We start from the raw sequence: 24,118 nt of genomic DNA, 5'->3' as shown, positions 1-24,118 counted from the left end.
AGTTACATTCACACCTCTCACCCAACCTTAGTTCATGTCATTAATCCTTACGTAAACCACTTCCCCGCACGTAAATTGAATCTAACGTCACACGTTAAGCCAAAACCAAAGATTTTCGTCCGCCATCCCGTTTTAAACAGCGTAAAAATATGACATTTCTCTTCGTTTTTAAAGCAATCAATTCATATTCGCCAACTCCTACACATCATAGCTAGTATCCCTCCGTTTTTAATAACAATCCGACCGTCGCAATATATTCTAAACACATAATATTCGCTGACGTCGTGTTTTCCACCATGTGAGACATTGAAATCAGCTCGGCATACTTTACACTGCTGCCACCTGTCGTCACAGAGGGGAATTGCAGCCATTTTGTAAAAATTAATAACTACAAAATACGTGCCTGAACCGTGAACAGGGTGTGAAGAAGGTTAAAAAAACAGGAGAATCCCGGGAAAAACGGTAGGGTTGACAGCTATGAATAATAATAATTTCATTTTATTTATATAGCGCTACTCAATGACCCAAAGTCGCTGACAGTAGTTATAGTAAAAACAAAGAAACAAAAAAGGAACATGAGACCATGGGGGAAACAAGGGGACAACAGCATGAGATAACACAAAAAGACAGAGCGACAGGAACAGACATCAATCGGGTTGGAGGGGGGGGGGGGGGGGGTTGAAGGCAAGGGAGAACAGGTGGGTTTTGAGGCGAGCTTTGAAAGTGGAGCGTGTAGGGGAGTCTTTGATGGACTGAGGGAGGGAGTTCCAGATCCGGGGTGCAGTGCAAGAGAAGGCCCGATCACCGACGTTTTTGAGTTTGGATGTCGGGACAGTGAGGGAGGCAGTGGAGGAGGACCGGAGGGAACGGGTGGGGCAGTAGGGAAGAAGGAGATCAGTCTGGTAGGGGGGGGCCAGGCTATGGAGGGCTTTGAAGGTGAGTAGTGTTTTGAAGTTTATGCGTTGTTTGATCGGGAGCCAGTGGAGAGAGTGGAGGACAGGAGTGATGTGTTCACGGGACCGGGTGTTAGTGAGGAGGCGGGCGGCTGAGTTTTGGACCATTTGCAGTTTATTGAGGGAGCGGGAGGTGATGCCAGTGAGGAGGGAGCTGCAATCGTCCAGGCGGGAGGAGATGAAGGCGTGTATGAGGGATTCAGCAGCAGGGGGCGAGAGGCAGTGACTGATTTTAGCAATGTTGCGGAGGTGAAAGTATGACGTTTTAAACAATGGAGCGGACGTGGGGGTCAAATGAGAGGGTGGGGTCAAGGAGGACACCAAGGTTTCGGACTAGGGAGGAAGGGGTGATGGAGTCGATGATGGTGAGTGTGATGGGTCCGGATCTTCCGATAATTTCCGATACCGATATCAACCGATACTGATATATGCAGAGTCCCCCCCCCCAACATTACATATCTCTTGTTGTGGAATTAACACAACATTATGCATACTTTTGACAATAAATTAAATCAGAATTTGTTCTTACTTGCTTGCCTGGGTAAATAAAGGTTATAGAAATGTCACAAAAAAATAAATATATATATATATATTAAACTAGATAGGACTCGTGTACATCTGGTTGGACACCGACTGGAGGTGCAGGTCAGCGCAAGAGAGATAAATAAACTAAAAGGAGAAAACCTTCAAAGGAAAGAAGGGACCGCACACTCCACAGGACTCGTTTTTGCTTATTTATTGTTTGCACAACGCGTTTCGCTGTCGCTTCCTCAGGTGCTATGCAGCAGGTGTCATCAATGATCATCATTATGTATAGCATGCTCCACCCCACATCGTAATACATCAAGCCCATTGGCTACTCAATTATCACATTTAATTTGATGATTTTGCAGGATGTAATGCATACAACTCTTAGTATAAAAATGATGCATAGAGACCACATATATACATACTCATTTTTGAAAATTATATTATACAAAATGAGAGAAGTGACAAATCTTAACATATCAAGCCCATTGGCTACTCAATTATCACATTAAATTTTATCATTTTGTAGGATACATATCACTTTTATGTATAGAAATGCCTAGATACCACATACATACACAGACTCATTTTTGAAAATTATATATAATAAAGCAATATGAGAGAAGTGACAAATACCTAGGTCATTAGACCTGATAAATAGTTTAAAACAGACTTAAAACCACACCCATATAGGTTACACAGAACGGATAGTGGTTACAAAAATGGATTCAGCTCGAGGGATTCATTTAGACCATGGGGTTCCACAGAATTCAAAGTAAAAATCCAGTACGCTTCCCTTTGTAAGAGAAGCTTTACTATATTACCGCCCCTCGGTGGTAGGGTGACTCTTTCGATTCCAATGAACCTTAGAGAGGCTGTGGAACCATGATCTCTCTCCTTATAGTGTCTCGCAATGGCATAATCCATATTGTTGTTCCTAATGGCTGCCTTGTGTTCTGCTATTCGCACCTTCAAATTTCGTTTTGTTTGTCCAACATAGACCTTACCACAAGGGCATTTCAGCATGTATATCACATGAGTGGTGTTGCAATTAATAAGGTCCCTTATTTTATATTCCTGCCCAGACTGTGGGTGGTAGAAAACTTTTGTTTTCATAGTGTTTGAACAATGGGTACATCGACCACATGGATGGTTACCACACAGCTCTGTTAGCCAGTTAGAGTGACTTACTACAGGGGATTTATACATAGAATTGACTACAGCGTCCCTTATGTTTTTTCCCCTTTTAAAACAAAATCTTGGTGGTAATGAAGAAATGTTTTTTAAAAGAGGGTCACATTTGAGTATGTTCCAGTGTTTGTCAATAATGTTTTTAACAACTTGAGATGAAGTACTATATTCTGAAACGAATGTGACTCTGTTACCAGGGGTGTCGCTTTTGTCAGATTCCAAAATAGTTTCCCTCTGTACATGTTTTGTCTTATTTCTGGCTGTGTGCACCACTGATGCCTTGTATCCCCTCTGTTCAAATCTGTTACTCATTTCATCTGCCTTCCTTTCTAGGTCTGTGGGATCACTACAGATACGTTTAAGGCGCAGGAATTGTCCGTATGGGATATTCTCTACCATACGTCTCGGGTGATGACTCTGTGCATGTAAAATAGTATTACGGTCTGTTGGTTTACGGAAGATAGTAGTGTTCAGGTTTCCCTCATTGTCAGCTGATATCCGTAAGTCTAGGAAATCAATATGTTCTCTGCTGTGTACCATCGTGAATTTTAAAGTGTGATGTGTACCATTGATATACTCCCTGAACTGGAATAACTCATCTTCCGAGCCAACAAACACCATGAGAATGTCATCTATGTACCTTTTCCAAAAAATTACATTTTTCAAGAGGGGCGAGGCATCTTGGTTGTGGATAAACTGGGATTCCCAGTGGCCCATAAATAGGTTGGCGTAATTAGGTGCGAATGCAGAACCCATGGCAGTACCCTGGATTTGAATGTACCATTTATCATCAAGCATGAAGTAATTAGATTTCAAAATAAAATTCGTCAAGCTGAGTAAAAAATCAGAGGAGACTTCATCATTTGTACCCAGAAAAAATGACATAGCCGCCAGGCCGTCCTCATGTGGAATATTAGTATAAAGACTTTCTACATCAAAGGATACTAGATATGCATTCTGTGGGATGGAAGTCTTTAACGACTTCAACACATCCCTAGTATCTGCAAGGTATGAAGGTAATGTCTTTACAATATCTTTGATAAAATAGTCTACAAATTGACTTAGAGGTTCTGATAAAGAATTGTTTCCTGAGACTATGGGGCGTCCTGGCGGGTTTGTCAGTTTTTTATGAATTTTAGGTAATAGATAAAAAACAGGTGTGACAGGAACTCGTATTGTTTTTTTGTGATGTTCTTACTTTTAAGTGCATCATCTAGTATTTTATCTCTGTCTGTCATTAACTGTTCAACAGGGTTGTGAAGAAGAGACTTATAAAATGCAGTATTGCTAAGTTGCCGTGTGGCTTCATACATGTAATCATTGACATTTTGTATTACAATAGAGCCACCCTTATCTGCCGGCTTAATAATAATTTTGTCATTTTTTCTCAATTCGTTTAGAGCTCTTCTTTCAACCTCAGTTACATTTTGATGCTTGATTGTCTTGTCTGATGATTTCACAAATGTCTGGATGTCTCGCTCAACTAGTTTACTGAAAGTGACCAAGGTAGGATTCAGAGTACTAGTGGGACAATAAGTTGATGATTTCTTCAATTTATTCATAGGATTAGTAGATATAGTCTGATCAGTATTTCTAAAAAGGTGTTTAAGGTGTAACAGTCTGAAAAATGTGTAGCAGTCCACTTTTAATTTAAAGACATTCACCTTATTTGTTGGAACAAATGATAGACCTTTACCTAATACCGATTGTTGGGCTGGTGTGAGGGGACAGTCCGAGATGTTGATCACGGCCTGTTGCTCCTGCTCCTGGTGACGACAGATGGCGGGTTGATGTCTTTTCTTCCCCCGCCTCGTCCTCTTCCCCTGGTCCCTCTTCGTTGGTTGTTGTGTCGTGAGTCGTACCGTGGACGTGCGTCTAAAAAACGCGCATCCTGGGAATGGGTCGAGTCACTTGACAGGGCAGGATCAGACTCCTCGGTTGTGTAGTTTCCTCTATTCCCCTCGTTGTGTGGGAATCGCTCCCTCTGGCGTGAGGCTGCTGGACGTCGTTCTTTCCACGCCGAGTCACTTGTCAGGGCAGGATCTGACTCCTCGGTTGTGTAGTTTCCTCGGTTCCCGTCGTTGCGTTGGAATCGCTCCCTCTGGCGTGAGGCCGCTGGACGTCGTTCTTTCCACGCCGGTTGTTGCCACTTGTAGACGGTCCCTCTCTTGAAGTCCTCAGCATGTCGTTCGAATTTGTTCCTTTTAAGAGTTTTAAGTTCACTCTCAAACTTCTGGAGGTCATCTTTCATCTTGCGTTCCAGGTTTGTGAATTCATCAGAGCCCAGTTTCACAACCAGCTCGTCTTTAATACGTTGAGCCTCTCGTTTGGCTTTGTCAGCTTCATTTGCGGTTTGTTCAATAGTAAGCAATATCAAGTCCATGGAGCATTTATTCAGTACTTGCTCCCATTTTTTTATAAAGTCGGGGTCCTCTCTTCCAAAAGCAGGTTGCAACAATATGGATTATGCCATTGCGAGACACTATAACGAGAGAGATCATGGTTCCACAGCCTCTCTAAGGTTCATTGGAATCGAAAGAGTCACCCTACCACCGAGGGGCGGTAATATAGTAAAGCTTCTCTTACAAAGGGAAGCGTACTGGATTTTTACTTTGAATTCTGTGGAACCCCATGGTCTAAATGAATCCCTCGAGCTGAATCCATTTTTGTAACCACTATCCGTTCTGTGTAACCTATATGGGTGTGGTTTTAAGTCTGTTTTAAACTATTTATCAGGTCTAATGACCTAGGTATTTGTCACTTCTCTCATATTGCTTTATTATATATAATTTTCAAAAATGAGTCTGTGTATGTATGTGGTATCTAGGCATTTCTATACATAAAAGTGATATGTATCCTACAAAATGATAACATTTAATGTGATAATTGAGTAGCCAATGGGCTTGATATGTTAAGATTTGTCACTTCTCTCATTTTGTATTATATAATTTTCAAAAATGAGTATGTATATATGTGGTCTCTATGCATCATTTTTATACTAAGAGTTGTATGCATTACATCCTGCAAAATCATCAAATTAAATGTGATAATTGAGTAGCCAATGGGCTTGATGTATTACGATGTGGGGTGGAGCATGCTATACATAATGATGATCATTGATGACACCTGCTGCATAGGACCTGAGGAAGCGACAGCGAAACGCGTTGTGCAAACAATAAATAAGCAAAAACGAGTCCTGTGGAGTGTGCGGTCCCTTCTTTCCTTTGAAGGTTTTCTCCTTTTAGTTTATATATATATATAGATATTTATTTTTTTTGAAAACCGATACCGATATTTTCAGATATCACATTTTAATGCCGATATCGGCCGATAATATCGGACATCCCTAGTATTCATGGTTTGTTGTGTTCTTTATCAGTAGTTTATAAATGTATGTTATGGCAATTCATGATGTATTTTTTTTTGTATCCACTTTTTCTCCCATTTTCTATTTTTTCTCCCATCCCAATTTTCGTATCATCCAATTCAACCCTCCCCTGTCTTTGAACGCTGTTTCATGCCTCCCACAAGCCGGCTGCAATGTGAACTAAGTCATACATAGCACGAGTCCCCTCCGATACTCGAGGTAACAGCAGTCGCATCTTTCCACCTGCGCTGCTCGATCTTTCAACATCAGGGGTCTGGGCTTTGGAGGGGCCCCACCCCCGTCTCTTCCTGATTCTACTGCGCAGGCGCACCAACCGACCTGTAGGAGTCGCTGTCCACAACGCCCAATCTCCACCCATCAGTTTCCCTCCCCCTAATACTGCCAATGTGTATTAGTGCGGACGACCAGCTAAACTGAAAGCAATGTGGAGCGCTGGGCTCGAACAGGGAGGCGAACCTGTTCGAGCCTAGTCTCCAGTATTCGTGGTGAGCGCCTTGCCCACTGCACCACGTAGCCGCCCCTTCATGATGTATTTTTGTAAGTTTGGGTCCCGAGGAAACACCAAATGTCTCTTTTGGGTCTCGAGCTGAAAAAGTTTGGGAACCCCTGATCTAGATTAATTACAGAAAATTGTGAGATTAATTAGTTTTTTTTTTAAATCTATTGACAGCACTAGAAATGACCTATTTTTGCAAAAGTAATATGACATTACTACATTTCTAGTATACAATTGCTATAACCATACAGCCTAACCTAACTGAAATGTTTCATCTCCTTTAAATTATGATTTTGTCTTTACAGAGCCGTGTCCAGTGAAGATGTCCCAGGGAAAGAATGACCTCAGTGACGGCCCCAACAAACGTGTCGGAGCTGTTTCACCGGCTGCAGACAAGAAAGATGACAACATAGCCGGTCCTAGCCAACACTATGCTCTCTGAGGTGGTATTATGCTTCAGTTGTTATGCTTAGGGTTGGGCTATATGAACACAATCTCACAGGGTGTCCGCGGATCCTTAAAAAGTCTTAAAAGGTCTTAAATTTGTTTATCAATAATTAAGGCCTTAGTTTGTCTTAAAATGTCTTAAATCCATTTTCAGAGGTCTTAAAAATGTCATAGAAAGGAAAGATAAAATGCCATGTCATCTTATGTTTTATTATGAAATCTGGGGGAAAACGGTTAACGGGAGATAAAGTTTGACTTTTCATTGACCGTGTTGTAGAATCACGCAGACCGGAATGGGGCGGAACCGACACAACTCCTTGTGTAATGTGTTGGCCGGGGAACCATTTCAGCAACGGAGTCTAGCTAACGTTAGCAAGGCGAAGCGATAACGCTAACGTTACGTTTAGTTTAGTTTAGTTTAGTTTAGCATTTGCACTCGTTAATATGGGAAAGTGCCAATTTAACGAGAACTGGCTCGACAATCCACTGTTTGCGCGATGGTTGGTCCCAGTCAAATACCATTACAAGCCCCGCTGCAACAAAAAAAAAAAGCAGTCGCGTCGCACATGCTGAGCGCTCTGCAAAAACCGCCTGCAAACTACTATTTCGCATTTATTTTCGGCCCCTGCCTCCACACCAGCTGCGCCATCTCAGGTAGGACTATAACATCTGCACCAACAGAACTCCGGATAACATTCGGCTCCACGCCAAAGCTTGAAGCTGAGGTCTTAACTTGAAAATAATCTATTCACGGATGTAAACAAGGACACGTGTGTGTTTATGTTCGATGAGAGCTTCACCCACTATGTATTTCTTCCTCCCACCCACCCCCTCCTAATGTACAGTATCCTCCCATGTATGTTAGGATCTATGGGTAACAGTACTGTATATTTGCATATCGTATATGTCACAAATGTAACTGTACAGTACTATATACCTGTATGTCCCTATGCCATAAATGTCATGTATGTCACTATGAATTGAAAATGGGGGACCCTGATGTAAACAAGACAAACGTCTTTCTCAGGTCTGCATCCCCTTAACAATTGTGTGTATTGAGCCGTACTGTATTGTACCCATTCTGCAATCTGTTAAACAAAGTATTCATTCATTCAACCAAAACCACAAAAACAAAACAACTGGATGAATGAATGAAAACTTTATTTAACAGATTGCAGAATGGGTACAATACAGTACGGCTCAATACACACAATTGTTAAGGGGATGCAGACCAGAGAAAGACTTTCGTCTTGTTTACATCAGGGTCCCCCATTTTCAATTATAGTGACATGACATTTATGACATACTCAACATACATGACATCATGACATTTATGGCATAGGGACATACATGACATACAGGTATACTATATAGTACTGTAGTGTTACAATTGTGACATATACGATATGCAAATATACAGTACTGTTACCCAGAGATCCTAACAGAAAATATATACATATGATGGGGAGGAGACTGTACATTAGGAGAGGGGGGGGGGGGGGGGGGGGGTTGGACATTTACAGTGCCCAGTTTCTAATTGCAGCCTCCCGTAGGTGCTCTTTAAGAGCGGTTTTGAATGTGGGCAGGGGTAAAGTGGGTTTAGCAGTAGTCTGACCAGTTTGTTTTGTGATGTTTGTAATCTTGTTTTTAGTGCCTTTGAGGTGCTTTGGTACCATGAGGTGCAAGCATAGTCGTAGTACCCTTGAATGAGTGCTCCTGCTAGAGTCTTCAGGGTATTCTTGTTTACCAGAGAGGAGATCCGGTACAAGAATCTTGTTTGTTGGTTGACTTTTTTGATACCCTGGGGAGGGTGGTAATAGTTATGTGTTCTGACAGTGGCTGTTGCACTTGCTGCTTGGCCCCTGGTATATTTTGTATAGCTATATTTGCTAGTTATGTTTGGCACCCCTTTGTTGAAATTCATCCAATCCAGTTACTCCTTTAAGTTCAAGATTTTTAAGTTTCCAAGTTATGTTTTAATAAACATCTTTGGACCAATGTGTCCCTAAACTTAAACTAATTGGTGTTGTTGCATGATTTTTGTTATTGTGAAATTGGTATTAAATGTAATTCTGAGTGGCATTAAAAAGTCTTAAAAAGCATTAAATCTGACTGGGCTAAACCTGCAGATACCCTGATCTCATATCACCAGATCTTACTTAGGTTTGACTAGTGGATGAACAAAATATATCACCATATCCATCTTGGGTTTGACTAGTGGATGAACAAAATATCATGTCACCAGATCTAACCCGTGTTACCAAGTAAACAAATCGCGGAGATGGCCAGTTAGCCCGCAGCATCCGAGTGCTACTATCATTAGCTCTCAGAATGGTAGCCACTAGCCAGAAGCCTGCAGCATCCTAGTACTACTAACGTTAACTCTCAGAATGGTAGCCAGGAGCCCCGCAGCACCCTAATACTAGTAACGTTAGTATTGTGTATTCAAAAACGCACCGGACTGCGACGTAACGTTTTACCGTTTATTTGCTTGCTCCACCAGTCCACAACAACACACACTCTCGTTACCACAACGCTTTACGGTATTTTCACAGCACTGTCGCAACATTACCATAAAGCGTGACCACCGTTGTGATACACATACACAACAGTTAGCTCTCAGAACAGCCAGTTAGCCCGCAGCACCAGGCAGCAACGGTAAGCATGTCTCATTTAATTTCCAGTGAAGCGGGGTTTCCCCTCCTCCTCCTGTGTGTAGACAACCAGCTCTCAAGTTCTCAAGTTCAAGTTCTTTAATAGTTGTCATACAGAAGTACAGAATACTTTCATACAAAATGCTTCTTACTGTTACGCTCCAGAGACTGTGCTAGACAAGATAGTATCAAATAACATAATAACATAATATAGCATGAATTTAGAAGAAGAAAATGAGGTCACAGTGTTCGGTATAGACATATGTACAATGTTCTGAGTTACCATATAATATACAATACACAATACTATGCAGTGTACTAATGTACAGTACTATCTAGTGCAAAGCAGAAATGGGGTGAGGTGCAATTTTAGGTACAATTTACAGTAAGGTGTACGAGTTGTAGTGCAATCCTTCATCCATAAATATAAAGTGTGGGGAGTGGGTGCTACAGTGTGTTTGTTTAAAGTGGGTGTGTGCTATAAAGTGTGTGGAGTGGGTGCTACAGTGTGTTTGTTTAAAGTGAGTGTGTGCGTGTGGATGTGTGTGCTATGTGCGTTTGGTGGTTGTTGTTGTGTAGTGTTCATTCATTGTTCGTTTAGCAGCCTGATGGCCTGGGGATAGAAGCTACTTCTGAGTCTTTCTGTGCTCGCCTTGAGACTCCTGTATCGCTTGCCTGACCGCAGCAGTTCGAAGAGGCAGTTGTTCGGGTGACTGGAGTCTTTAATGATTCTCTTAGCCTTGCCCTTGCAACGCTTGTAGTAAATGTTCTGGAGGGTGGGGAGCCCCCCTCCAATTGTGCGTTCGGCTGAACGTGTCACTCTTTGTAGTCTGCTTTTGGTCTTTTGCAGTGCTATTCCCAAACCAGGAGGTGATGTTGCCGGTCAAGATGCTCTCTATTGTACATGAGTAGAAGTTCTTAAGGATCTTCTGGCTGACTTGGAACTTCCTTAGGCGCCTGAGGAAGTAGAGGCGTTGTCGTGCCTTCTTCACCACACTGTTAATGTGTGTGGTCCATGTCAAGTCCTCGGATATGTAGGCTCCGAGGTACTTGAAGCTGTTGACTCTCTCAACCGGTGCCCCGTCGATGCTGAGGGGGCTGTAGTCCTTGACCCCCGACCTCCTGAAGTCCACAATCATCTCCTTTGTTTTGCTGACGTTCAGGGAGAGGCTGTTTTCCTGGCACCATCCCGCCAGGACCTTGACCTCTTCCAGGTAGGCCCTCTCGTCGTTGGCAGAGATCAGGCCCACCACCACTGTGTCGTCAGCAAATTTGACGATTGTATTGCTACTCCGCTGAGCCACACAGTCGTGTGTGTACAGGGAGTAGAGGAGGGGACTCAGAACACAGCCCTGGGGGGCCCCTATGTTGAGGGTGATGGATGAGGAGGTGCAGTTGCCTGCTCTCACCACCTGGGGTCTGCCAGTCAGGAAGTCCAAGACCCACTGGCAGAGGTCATAGCCCAAGCCCAGGTCCCTGAGCTTGGCTATGAGTATGGAGGGGACTATGGTATTGAATGCCGAGCTGTAGTCGATGAATAGCATTCTCACATAGTTCCCCTGCCTCTTGTCCAGGTGTGATGCTGCTGTGTGCAGCACATGGGATATGGCGTCCTCCGTGGACCTGTTGGGGCGGTATGCAAATTGCAGGGGGTCCATGTTGATGGGGAGGGAGGAGCAGATGTAGCCCTTTACTAGCTTCTCAAAGCACTTCATGGCTATGGAGGTGAGAGCTACAGGGCGGTAGTCGTTGAGGCAAGCAGGCTTGGATTTTTTGGGTACAGGGATAATAGTGGACTTCTTCAGGCAGGTGGGGATGACAGCCTGTTCTAAGGACAGGTTAAATATGTCAGTGAATACTGGGGCCAGTTGGTCGGCACAGACTTTTAGGACGCGGCCGGGGATGCCGTCCGGACCTGCTGCCTTCCTGATATTCACTTTTTTAAAGGTCCGCCTCACCTCATGCTCTGTTACCCTGAACACTGCGCCTCCATCAGCAGCCGACCCCCCCCCCCCCCCTTGCCGAGGCCTGTGAGCTGGTGTTGTTATTACCAGCATCAAACCTCGCATAGAAGGTATTGAGGTCGTTTGCTAAGGAGATGTCACTGTTCAGTTTGAGGGAGGCGCCTTTGTAGTCTGTCATCGTTTTGAGCCCCTGCCACATAGCTCTAGAGTCAGCTTGTTCAAACTGGAGTTCAATTTTATCCCTGTAGCGCCGTTTGGCCTCTGACACTGTCCTCCTTACGTTGTGTCGCGCCACCTTGTGGTCATTCATGTTGCCTGCCACTAGGCCGTCATTGTATGCTTTGGTGCGCTCTCTCAGAGCTTCACGGACGGATTTGTCTACCCAGGGTTTTTGATTTGGGTAAACTTTCATTTTGGTAGTGGGGATTGTTTCTTTCACCCTAGTACAGACATAGTCCAGCACTGTCTCCGTGTAGGCATTAATGTTATCTGTGTCGCGGAACACAATCCAGTCTGTGTGGTGAAACACTGACCGGATCGTCTCTTCTGACGTCAGATCCCATTTCTGCACCTCTCGCGAGACTACGGGAGTACTTTTAATTCTCTGTCTGTACTTTGGTGAAAGGAAAATGGATGCGTGATCTGACTTGCCAAAGCCACTATCAGAATGAGCCTTGTAGCCACCTTTAAATTGCGTGTAACAGTGATCTAGGATGTTACCGCCTCTGGTGTTGCAAGTCACATGCTGATAGAAGTCGGGCAATACCTTTCTCAGATTGGCGCTATTGAAATCTCCCAGTACTAAAATGGCGGCGTTAACGTTAGCCACTTGTATTCTATTTACCTCGTCGTGTAGTCTGGAGAGCGCAACCTTGTTGCTGGCTTGCGGTGGAATATACACTCCAACCAGGACGATCGCCGTTAACTCCCTCGGGAGGAAGAAAGGACGACACTTGATGGTTATATATTCCAGTTCTGGGGAGCAGTGGTTGGATAATTCCTTCACGTTCGTTGGATCACTCCAATTTTTGTTAAACATGAAGGCAATACCTCCTCCACGTTGTTTACCGGACTCTGATGATGTCCGATCTTTTCGATGGATAAAGAAGTGATCCGCTGGTTGAATTGCGTGATCTGGAACCTCCGGTGTGAGCCATGTTTCGGTGAAGCAAAGGACATTGCAGTCCCTAACGTCTCTTTGATATTGAATCCTTGCTCGGATGTCATCCAGTTTATTGTCTATTGATTGTACATTGGCTAGCAATATACTGGGAAGTGGTGTACGGTGGCGTCTGGATCTCAGCCTGTTTCGGATCCCAGCCCTCTTTCCTCGTCGTCTTTTCCTGGGCTCTGGGAACAAAGGGTCTGGTCCTATTCTCCGGAGAATTTCTTCAGGCCATTGATGTGGTTCGGAAAGCTGATCCAGCGAGTAATCCAGTTGGTAAGTTTCCCGTAATCCAATGTCTATGAGTGACTGACGGTCATATACATTAAATGCACCAACAGTTGGTACGCACAAAACTCTAAAAACTATAAATATTAACAAAAGTAAACACAGTCTCGACGGAGCGAACAGAGAGGCAGCCGGTCGGGGCGGCGCCATCATCATCCAGCTCTGCGGCTCACTCCACTAGTGAGGACTGGTCTCGCCCTCTGCTGACGCGTGTGTGCAGTGCACTACAACCAACCACTGTTAAAACTCTGTTTCACTGTAATATAAACTGAAACGGATCTGTGATTTTGACTGTATTGCTTTTCAATACCGTCGGGATTTCTAAATACCCTGGTATACCGTAATACCGTCATACCGCCCAAGCCTATTTCACACCACCCAAAACCAACCGGACTATCCGAGGAAACAAACCAGGGTTCGATTAAGGCGGACCAAAGAGCTCAGGTGTGAAAGCGACCTTAGACTGTAGGAGTTCAGGAATCTACTCTTTTTGGGTAGACTCTTTGCTAGTTTTGACATTATTATGGTATTGAGTTTTCCAATACAAGTTACAATGTGATATGACATCTATTTGATATCGGTATCAAAATAATTTCCAAATGAACAGTTATGAATATCTGGTTGATTTCAAATAAGTGGTTAGCTGGCAAACAAGTTATCTGTGCACACCCCCCCCCCCCTTATTACAATCCAAACAAAATACTCTTCAATACATTGGTTGAGCATAATAATATATGCTAATGAATATGTTATGAACAAATGAAAAGTTTGTCCTAGTGAACGATTGTCTTCCAGGGATGTATTGATACGGGTATCTGGCCATGCCAGGCTAAAACAGGGTAACGGGATTGGGGGGGATTTCCCCAATGCTAAAATCTGACACCAGGAGAGCATGTGATTTGATTAAACTCCAAGCAGCATAATACCCTGTTTGGCCCATCTTGTACCCCAGCATGTGGGGAAACTTGGCATGGCCAAACACTTGTCTGACTTGTGAGTTAAAGGGATAGTTTGGATTTTTGGACTCTTAACACTTTGAGAGCCAGCCGTGTTTTCTTTTTTACCCCCTTGAATGCCCACATCCACTGTTAACGTTAATATCGCCTAATCTATGTTTTAAATTATGGATATGTGTCTAATCTGCCCGTCGCTTATCAAAGACTCATTTTCCAGTCAACATTGTCGTGGCAGATTGTTTTTTTATCGCTTCATTTCCGTTTTCTAGCATTTTGAAAATCACTCGTTTTCACGGAAAAAACAACACATTCCATGATAATCGCCTTTTACTGGAATATTCTAGACTAGAACGTTGTCATTGTTCGGCCATGTCATGAATCGTTTTCAAAATAAACGCTAGATTATCGATATTATATGTGTACGTATGCACGCTCTTGCGGCGAGCCGAAAATCGAGTCTCCTATTTCCTGACGGCGCGCACAGTCAAACAGCGATAACACATAATCACATAAAAGCTTATATCTCTGTGAAAACGAGTCTGATTATCCTAATACTGATAACATAGATTCCTTACCTGAGATCAGATGGTATCCAAATGGTTTATTCCAATTCCTGATCGGCATTTGAAAAAAATCGATATTTTTATTGATCCACGAGTATACTGTAAAACACATATTCCCCGCTGCTCCGAGAGTCCAGCATGAAGCTGGTAGACGCCGGTTGCATGAGTGAGAAGTAAAACGTGGATTCCGGGTTTTTTCTTCTCATTCATTTTCATTGAGTTCAATCCAAAAGGGTGAATTACCATCTGGGAGACGATAGGGGGTGATTTTTCACATCTGAGCGCCTGAGGCAGCTGAATGTCCAACGGTAGACTCGCTTGATGCAATATGATTTCATCGCTAATAAAAAATAAAAACGAATAAAACGAATATTCTCGGGCGTGGCATGCAAAGTGTTAAGTGGTATGAATACTTGCTAGTAGTATAGTTGATGCAATGCCATTAGCTTAACTCAGAGTACCGTGGTCTGAGTTCTGGCCTGGTTCTGAGTAAACCGGGAGGCTTCAGACAGGCAGCAAACGAGGTCATGAGACAAAGTGTTATTCCACACAATAACCTGCAGGCAAAAGTTGTAATCATCCACAGCAGAAAACATTTCCTATGCTTCAGAGTGACATGATGTGTTGAACTAGTCTCAGTGTGACGTCACTAAATGCTTCAGAGTGACATGATGTGTTGAACTAGTCTCAGTGTGATGTCACTAAATGCTTCAGAGTGACATGATGTGTTGAACTAGTCTCAGTGTGACGTCACTAAATGCTTCAGAGTGACATGATGTGTTGACCTAGTCTCAGTGTGACGTCACTAAATGCTGGGTCTCGAAGCATAGAAAATGAGGCACGCTGTTTTCCGCTGTGGGTGATTAAAACTTCTGCCTGGTCAGAACTCCGACGACGAGACTCTGTGTGTAAACTGAGGGCACTGCATCAACTATACTACTATAGTATTTCATACCACTTGATGTCCAAAACTCTTGAACTATCCCTTTAGGTGACACTTTCATCATCAAGTATCAGTGACAAGACATGTCTAACATAAAAAAAAACACTCAGCCAAACCTGTCAATCTACAATTACTCTGGGGAGAGTGAACGTTGTACTTTGCAAGACTCTTATTGTTACTGTAAGTAAGAAGCATTTTGTATGAAAGTATTCTGTACTTCTGTATGACAACTATTAAAGAAACTTGAAACTTGAAACTTGTTTTTAATCTGGTATTTTTAGGCCACAGCCCCACTGATATCCAGTACAGTGGAGGAGATTGCGTCTTGCAGTCACCTCTCTCTGTTGGTACTAAAGGAACTATCCGTCTGCTTGGTGGACTGCATTAAAACACCAGGACTTAAAGGAACTGTGAATGAAGGAGGAGGTAAGGCTCTAAAGGGTAAATCCATCTTCAGTGTTCATACAGATGCTTGAAATAAATCATGCAAAGACGAGGCGATCGTTCAAACTATATCCCCAATTGTTTTTATGCATGTTTTTCCATGATTCTCATTACCATCATTTTCAAGGTGACATAATACTGTGATGAATCTGAAGAAAATCTCCATATTCCAATAAATCTAACTTTATTTTAAACCTCACATGAAATGCAAAAAGATTTGCATTATATCACCAAAATAAATGGCCCATCAATAATTTCTAGCCATTTCAATTTCCAGCCATTTCCAATTCCCCATTACTACTGAATGGACCCTTGTCTCATTAAAACATAAGGAAAAAATATATGTCCCATGATGCTTCAATGAAAAGAGAAATTCTGGATAAAAATACTATAGTCAAACCGGCCGATGAGGAAACCTATTCGGCTCCGTGGTATAGTCTGGCCGAGCACACAAATGAAGAAGAAGACGACAACGGATGAGGGCCACCTAACGTTATATGTATTGATTCTGTTCTGATCGAAGACACATGGAGCCAGATTGGAGTACCTGCTGACAAAGGTAACGTCTATTTTTACCGAACCCCATCATAAAACATGCTTTTGAAATGATCGCAGCATCGGGAAACGACCCCCCCCCCCCCCCCATGGCTTTGTGAAGAAACATATGGTCGTGTTTCCTTTGACCTGGCAATAATATAGGTTTCAGGCGAGCAGTCGCGAGATTTTAGCATATGCACACAAAACACTCTATATCTCACAATCTAGAAAACGGGTTTTATTGTGAAACGGGGCGATTTTTAGCGTGGTATAGCGCACAAACGAAGGTATGTAGAAATAAACAGTTTCGGCCCTGTTGGAGTATAAATAGTGCCTGTCAAATTATAAATACTATTGTCTCCATAGCTATAATATAGAATATACCATGGGTCCGCAAACATCGTGAAAATTGTCAATAATGCTGGCGCCAGGGAGTGAAGATGGAAAAACAGCATGGCAGTCAATGAGTTTAGCATAATTTCTATTACAATCTTTATTTAATCTCGAAAGAACATTTACAATTATGTCGAGAGGTAGAATACATAATACAAAAATAATATAGAAACAGAAAAGTAAATCATTTAAACAATATTCCATGTGTCGGGGGCACAGAAGCTAAAAGCAGGTTTTCCTAATTCAGTGCAAACTCTGGGGACCTTAACACTTTGATCGCCATGGTTAAATTCATAATTTACCATCCCTCGCCATCTCTATTTGTCTATGGAGAAGTTCCCCTTCTTTGCAGGGCTATAACTTTTTAAATTGTATTGCTAAATTGACATTATCATGGCCCATTCAAAGTCCTATATCTATTGTTCAGGGTGTAGCAACGTTATACTTTTTCATTCACATATTCATACTAAAATATGGTCTAAAGTATAAGTATGTTTTTATCGTTTTCTGCAGCTTTCTTCAGAACTTGATTTATAGCCCCAAATGCATTATATTGATGATCAAATACAGTTTGGTAGCGATCGGTGCCAGATAATAAATTTCAACTGGAGGTACTTCTAGAAGTTACTACGTATCATCTGATGATGACCGGATGGGCGGGGGGTCGTTTATAATTCCGTGGGCAACGTTATATCATTCATCTAGGGTGGGTCATATGATCATCAGAGCAGTTTATAAGCAACACGTTAGAAAATAAAGCTGCAAATCACCGTGGCTTCCTCGCGCCGTTGGCAGATTAGCATGGAACAGAATTGTTTCTATTATGGGATGGAGAAATGCCCGATCAATTTCCAGGTTGTATAATAGTATATACGTCCAAATAACGTTGTTTGTTGAGTTAGGGCGAGCGATTGATTATCCAGTGTGTTGAGATGGAGTCCTGCTAACGATCGCGAGTGCCCGGACGAAATATGGGTGAGCACTTCCTGTCTGGCGAGTCATTTCCTGTTGGGCGATCTGCCACCAGATGGCGCTCTTGAACCGTTAGAGAGTTGAGTGGAACCCAGCAGTATATCTCAGGTCCCCGGAGGAGAAATATGATTTCGATCACAGATTTTTGAAATATTGATATCAAAGACGTGTTACGGCGTCTTCGGCAGAATGAGCATGGCAAGGAAAGACGTCCTACGGCGTTTTTAGCGACCATAGTGTTAACTGGCTTTATAGTAGAAGCAGCAGCATGTCTATAAACTATGTGTCCATAATCCAAAGCAGAAATAGCTTCAACAAATCCTCCTTCTGCTAAGCATAGGAACATAGGATATGTTTCTGTACAAAAAGCCGACCTTCTGTCACAAATTACTTGCAAGGTTGTCTACATGGCATTTAAATGCAAATTTCTGATCAAGCCAGATGCCAAGGTAATTATATTATTTAAAGGTGACATGCATTATAAATGTCATTTTTCAGTCTCTAGCATTGTATTATAGTAATAGGAGTTAGTATCAATGTGTTTTTGTGTCAAAACACCATATTGGCGGATTGCTCTCATTCAGCTCAGACCATTTCCTGCTAGATTTAATTAGGTCATCCTGATTTGAGGCATGTCGTGACGTCACCGGGGCCCTGGGTAAGCGGACAGTGATGCGATTGGCTCTGTGGTTGGAGCTAATGCCCGCCCACAATCTACCTAGACTACACAGCGAGTGGAAACCACTTCCCGAGGCAGAGTGAAACCTGACACCTCTGCATGCACACAGATGAGATACAGTATATGCAAATGTTCACAGATGTTAGAGAAGAGCATGAACTTTGTTTGGTTTGAGTACCAGTTTAAGATTAACAAGCGTATCTTGCAAAGTATTAAATTAAATGAGACTTGTACATTTTTAATGGGTAGTTGTACAGAGTCAACAACACAATAGACGATAGTGTCACCCGCATAGAGATGATCCTGACAATATCGGAGACAATATCATTCATATAAATAGTAGGGATTAGGGATGGGTACCGAATTCGGTACTTACCGAAACATGTCGGTACTACCGAGTATCGATTCACGTGAGATACCGTAAAAAATAAAATAGAAATACATTTTTTTACACCTTTTTTTTCTTTTTTTTAACCTTTTTTCTTTTCATGTCAACGTTCACACGCACAATATACGCTTACCTAGGATTTGACTTGATTCAACAACAAAGCAGTCGGGGCAATGGCACGACTGAGGTAGGTAGATTACAATTTTAGAGACTGAAGTACCGAAAAAAGGTACCGTTGGGTACCGGTATCGATTCACAGGTACCGGTACCGTATCGGTTCAAATGTGAACGGTACCCATCCCTATTAGGGATGCCCTGATCAAATTTTTTGCCACCAATCACCAATCGTCTATGATCCATATCGATCGATACACTGCCGATACCGATCGTTTTTGGTTTTGTTATTGCAGCTGGCAGTATTATACTGTAGGTCTAACACAGGCATTCTCAAAGTCCGGACTCCGGACTAAATTATCGAATCTAATCTTAGAAATTAAGTAAAGTGTACTTACTGGGTGTTAAGCATAACAGCATCTAAGTTTATTTACTTCTGACCATTATAGTCAAAGTATTTTCCTATGAACTGAAACTCATAAGATCACATAAGGCTAGAATCATTGGCGTTCAGTTACAGCTACAGTATATTGGCCAACGTTAGCCAGCCAGCTAGCCAACTACTGCACTACGAACTGCCAGCCAGCTAGCTGGCTACCCTTAACCCACAATACAACAGCTACCCAGCCAGCTACTGCACTACGAACTGCCAGATAGCCAGCTGGCCACCCCCAATCTACAACACAAGTCAGCCAGCCAGCCAACCGTACACAATACGGTCTAAGCCAATCACATCGATTTGTACAGTTAATTAGCTAGACTAAACACGTTTTGCAATTATGCCAACAATGTGGAACGCCCTACCCACAACCATAAAATAATGGCTGCAATTCTAAACTGGCCCCGGTAAATGTCCACCCCCCCCCCCCCACCCAATGTACAGTTTCTTCCCCCTCGAATGTATATATTTTCTTTTATGATCTCTGTCTCTTAAACAGTACTGTATATTTGTATATCTTGTATGTCATAAATGTCTGGATGTAACAGTACTGTATATCTGTATGTCATGTATGTCATAAATGTCATGATGAATTGAAAATGGGGGACCCTGATGTAAACCAGACGAAAGTCTTTCTCTGGTCTGCATTCCCTTAACAATTGTGTGGATTGAGCCATACTGTATTGTACCCATTCTGCAATCTGTTAATAAACATTTCAATCAATCTTTAACACATTCTGCGCCAAGAATGAGTTAACTCGTTAGTGCCCGCCAATCGAATAACGCCAACGACGAGTTAACTCGTTTTTATGATCGTTATTTCTTTTATTCGCTATATCTATTCATAATTCATGGCTGCAGCCTCTGCAGACCCTGGTGAATGTGTCTGAGCTGGCAGACGGTCAACACCGCCCTCTACTGCGGAGCTATTGCACTCCATTCGAAACGGTCTGGTGTGTTTTCTGAGCCGATCTGAGCCGTGTGGGCGGCTTTTAAATACTCGAGGCGAGGCAGGCGCTTACAACGGTGGCATGGAACACTAACCCCGCCCGCCCGTTCATGTGTAACGCTTGGTAATGTCGGGGACAGGATCGCTGTGGATAACTGGAATGGCGATCAAATAATTGGATTATTTTTTTTGCATTACATCAGAGACCAGGTAAGGACTCTATATATCCAATATTGCGTTGATCTGATATTTATCAAGTGTACAAAAAAAATCTAAGCAAAGGAATAAAGGGAAGATTATTAAACAGAAGGATTTGTAGATACAGTAATAAATTCTAATCCATTTTAATTATGAATTCATATTTGACCTTGAACTTGACCTTAAGGCTCCTCTTTCCAATGGCAGTGTTAAATCTGGATTTAGTCATTTCGTCACGGTTTTACGATAAAAGAGATATAATTAGCATTTTTCCGATAAATTCTTATTTTCGCTAAATCGTATAAAACATCGGTAAAAATGAAAATATACACTTTGACTGCTGTTTTAATAGGGTTAAGATCTTTACTCTTGGATACATTTGAAAAAAAAGACAACATTAAAACCCCTTAACACTTTAAGTGCCGAAAACGTGTTTAGGCGTCTTTCCTAGCCATGCTCAAGTTGCAGAGGACGCCCTAACTCGTCTTTAATATCAATATTTAAAAAATCTGTGATCGAAATCATATTTTTCCTCCGCAGCCCTGAGACACAGTGCTGGCCTCCTCTCAACCCTCTAGCGGTTCAAGAGCGCCATCTGGTGGCCGATCGGCAGATCGCTCAACAGGAAGTCACCCTTTGAACCGGAAGTACTCATCCAAATGTGGTCCGGCCACTCTCTATAGCTCCCGCGACTCCATCTTGAAACACTCGATAATAGATCGCTCGCCCTAACTCAATAAACAACGTTATTTGGACGTATATACTATTATACAACCTGGAAATGGATCGGATATTTCTACATCCCATAATAGGAATATTTCAGTTCCACGCTCATCGTCCAGCGGCGCGAGGAAGCCACGGTAAGATTCAGCGTTATTCTCTAACGTCTTCTTTACTAACTGCTATGATGAACATATGACCCACATTAGATGAATGGTATAACGTTGCCCACGGAATTATAAACGCCCCCTCGCCCATCCGGTCAACATCAGATGACGTGTAGTAACTTCTAGAAGTACCTCCAGTTGAAATTTTGTATCTGGCACAGATCGCTATCAAACTGTATTTCATCATCAATATAATGCATTTGGAGCTATAAATCACGTTCTGGAGAAAGCTGCAGAAAAAGATATAAACATACTTATACTTTAGAACATATTCTAGTATGAATATGTGAATGAAAAAGTTTAACGTTCATACACCCTGAACAATACATATAGGACATTGAATGGGCCCTAATAATGGCAATCTACTGCAATAGAATTTAAAAAGTTATAGCCCTGCAAAGAAGGGGAACTTCTCCATGTTAAATAGAGCTGGCAAGGGATGGTATATCATGAATTTAACCTTGGGCAGTTAAAGTGTTAACATCCCCTTTATTTTTTACTTTTGCCGATACAAAATGTAATGTAAATTACTTGTATGTATATATATAACATAACGTACATTGTGTACCTTTTTTCTTTTAGTTGATTAAGTACTTTATTAATGCTTTCTGATGAGACCGCGTTTCTCTGTCAAGTGGTCCGCACACGGCGGACGCTTTTTGCCAGGCGACCAGTTTTTAAGCGAGGCGACCGACATTGTTATGAATAAGAGAACCCACACGGCAGGAGGTTTTGAAGCGGCGGTCGCGCAGCTATTTCTGTCGCCTGGCAAAAAATCGCCTCGATCCTATTTTTTGAGGCGACGGCAGGCGACACAGCAGGACAATGAGGAAATAACATGACTTCTACAGTAGAAGTAGTACAGAAGTTCTACTGGTGTATCATTTGTACACCATTAATGTATCAATACATTAATTGATCAATAACCTACGTATTATTACCATGCTACTTATGTTAATTATTATTAACAGGAACAATTTAAATAAATAACGTTAGTTGGAGAAGCTATAGTGGCCGCTTGTCATTAACTAATAAATGAACAATGCGCCACGATGCACCTACTAGTGTTTTTATACTCGGGTAACAAAAGAAGTTGTGGATGTTGACAGAGTTTAATGTCCAGGCTGCAGCTGATGTGGTTTATAAGGTTTATTGTCCAAAGAAAATGATGGTTGAGAACAGAACAGCATCTTCAGTGAAAAAACATTCTCTCTCAGCAGGTGCATAACATTACTTGTCCAATCGGTGGTAATGAACGTATTGTAGCGATCAGTCATGCAGTAATGTCAGGAAGAATGAGGAGAGGTTGTATTCGTATAGGTGGTTTAATTCCAGCTCAATATGGGTTTAATTCCCTCGTAATGCACAACACAGCTACCTGCTAATACGCTAACAACCTAACGTCTGGTCCGTGTGCGGACCACTTAAGAGTAAGCAGTCCCTGTCCCCTCCTTTACGTCTCTCTCTGTAAGAGTAAGCAGTCCCTGTCCCCTCCTTTACGTCTCTCTCTGTAAGAGTAAGCAGTCCCTGTCCCCTCCTTTACATCTCTCTGTAAGAGTAAGCAGTCCCTGTCCCCTCCTTTACGTCTCTCTCTGTAAGAGTAAGCAGTCCCTGTCCCCTCCTTTACGTCTCTCTCTGTAAGAGTAAGCAGTCCCTGTCCCCTCCTTTACGTCTCTCTCTGTAAGAGTAAGCAGTCCCTGTCCCCTCCTTTACGTCTCTCTCTGTAAGAGTAAGCAATCCCTGTCCCCTCCTTTACGTCTCTCTATAAGAGTAAGCAGTCTCTGTCCCCTCCTTTACGTCTCTCTCTGTAAGAGTAAGCAGTCCCTGTCCCCTCCTTTACGTCTCTCTCTCTGTAAGAGTAAGCAGTCCCTGTCCCCTCCTTTACGTCTCTCTCTGTAAGAGTAAGCAGTCCCTGTCCCCTCCTTTACGTCTCTCTCTGTAAGAGTAAGCAGTCCCTGTCCCCTCCTTTACGTCTCTCTGTAAGAGTAAGCAGTCCCTGTCCCCTCCTTTACGTCTCTCTCTGTAAGAGTAAGCAGTCCCTGTCCCCTCCTTTACGTCTCTCTCTGTAAGAGTAAGCAGTCCCTGTCCCCTCCTTTACGTCTCTCTCTGTAAGAGTAAGCAATCCCTGTCCCCTCCTTTACGTCTCTCTCTGTAAGAGTAAGCAGTCCCTGTCCCCTCCTTTACGTCTCTCTCTGTAAGAGTAAGCAGTCCCTGTCCCCTCCTTTACGTCTCTCTATAAGAGTAAGCAGTCTCTGTCCCCTCCTTTACGTCTCTCTCTGTAAGAGTAAGCAGTCCCTGTCCCCTCCTTTACGTCTCTCTCTGTAAGAGTAAGCAGTCCCTGTCCCCTCCTTTACGTCTCTCTGTAAGAGTAAGCAGTCCCTGTCCCCTCCTCTACGTCTCTCTCTGTAAGAGTAAGCAGTCCCTGTCCCCTCCTTTACGTCTCTCTCTCTGTAAGAGTAAGCAGTCCCTGTCCCCTCCTTTACGTCTCTCTCTGTAAGAGTAAGCAGTCCCTGTCCCCTCCTTTACGTCTTTCTCTGTAAGAGTAAGCAGTCCCTGTCCCCTCCTTTACGTATCTCTCTGTG

The sequence above is a fragment of the Notolepis coatsorum genome (genome assembly GCF_963971535.1).
Source record: "Notolepis coatsorum genome assembly, chromosome: 3".
In the NCBI taxonomy this organism is placed as follows: Eukaryota; Metazoa; Chordata; class Actinopteri; order Aulopiformes; family Paralepididae; genus Notolepis; species Notolepis coatsorum.
The sequence above is the reverse complement of the archived record's forward strand: the minus strand, read 5'-3'. Positions refer to the sequence as shown.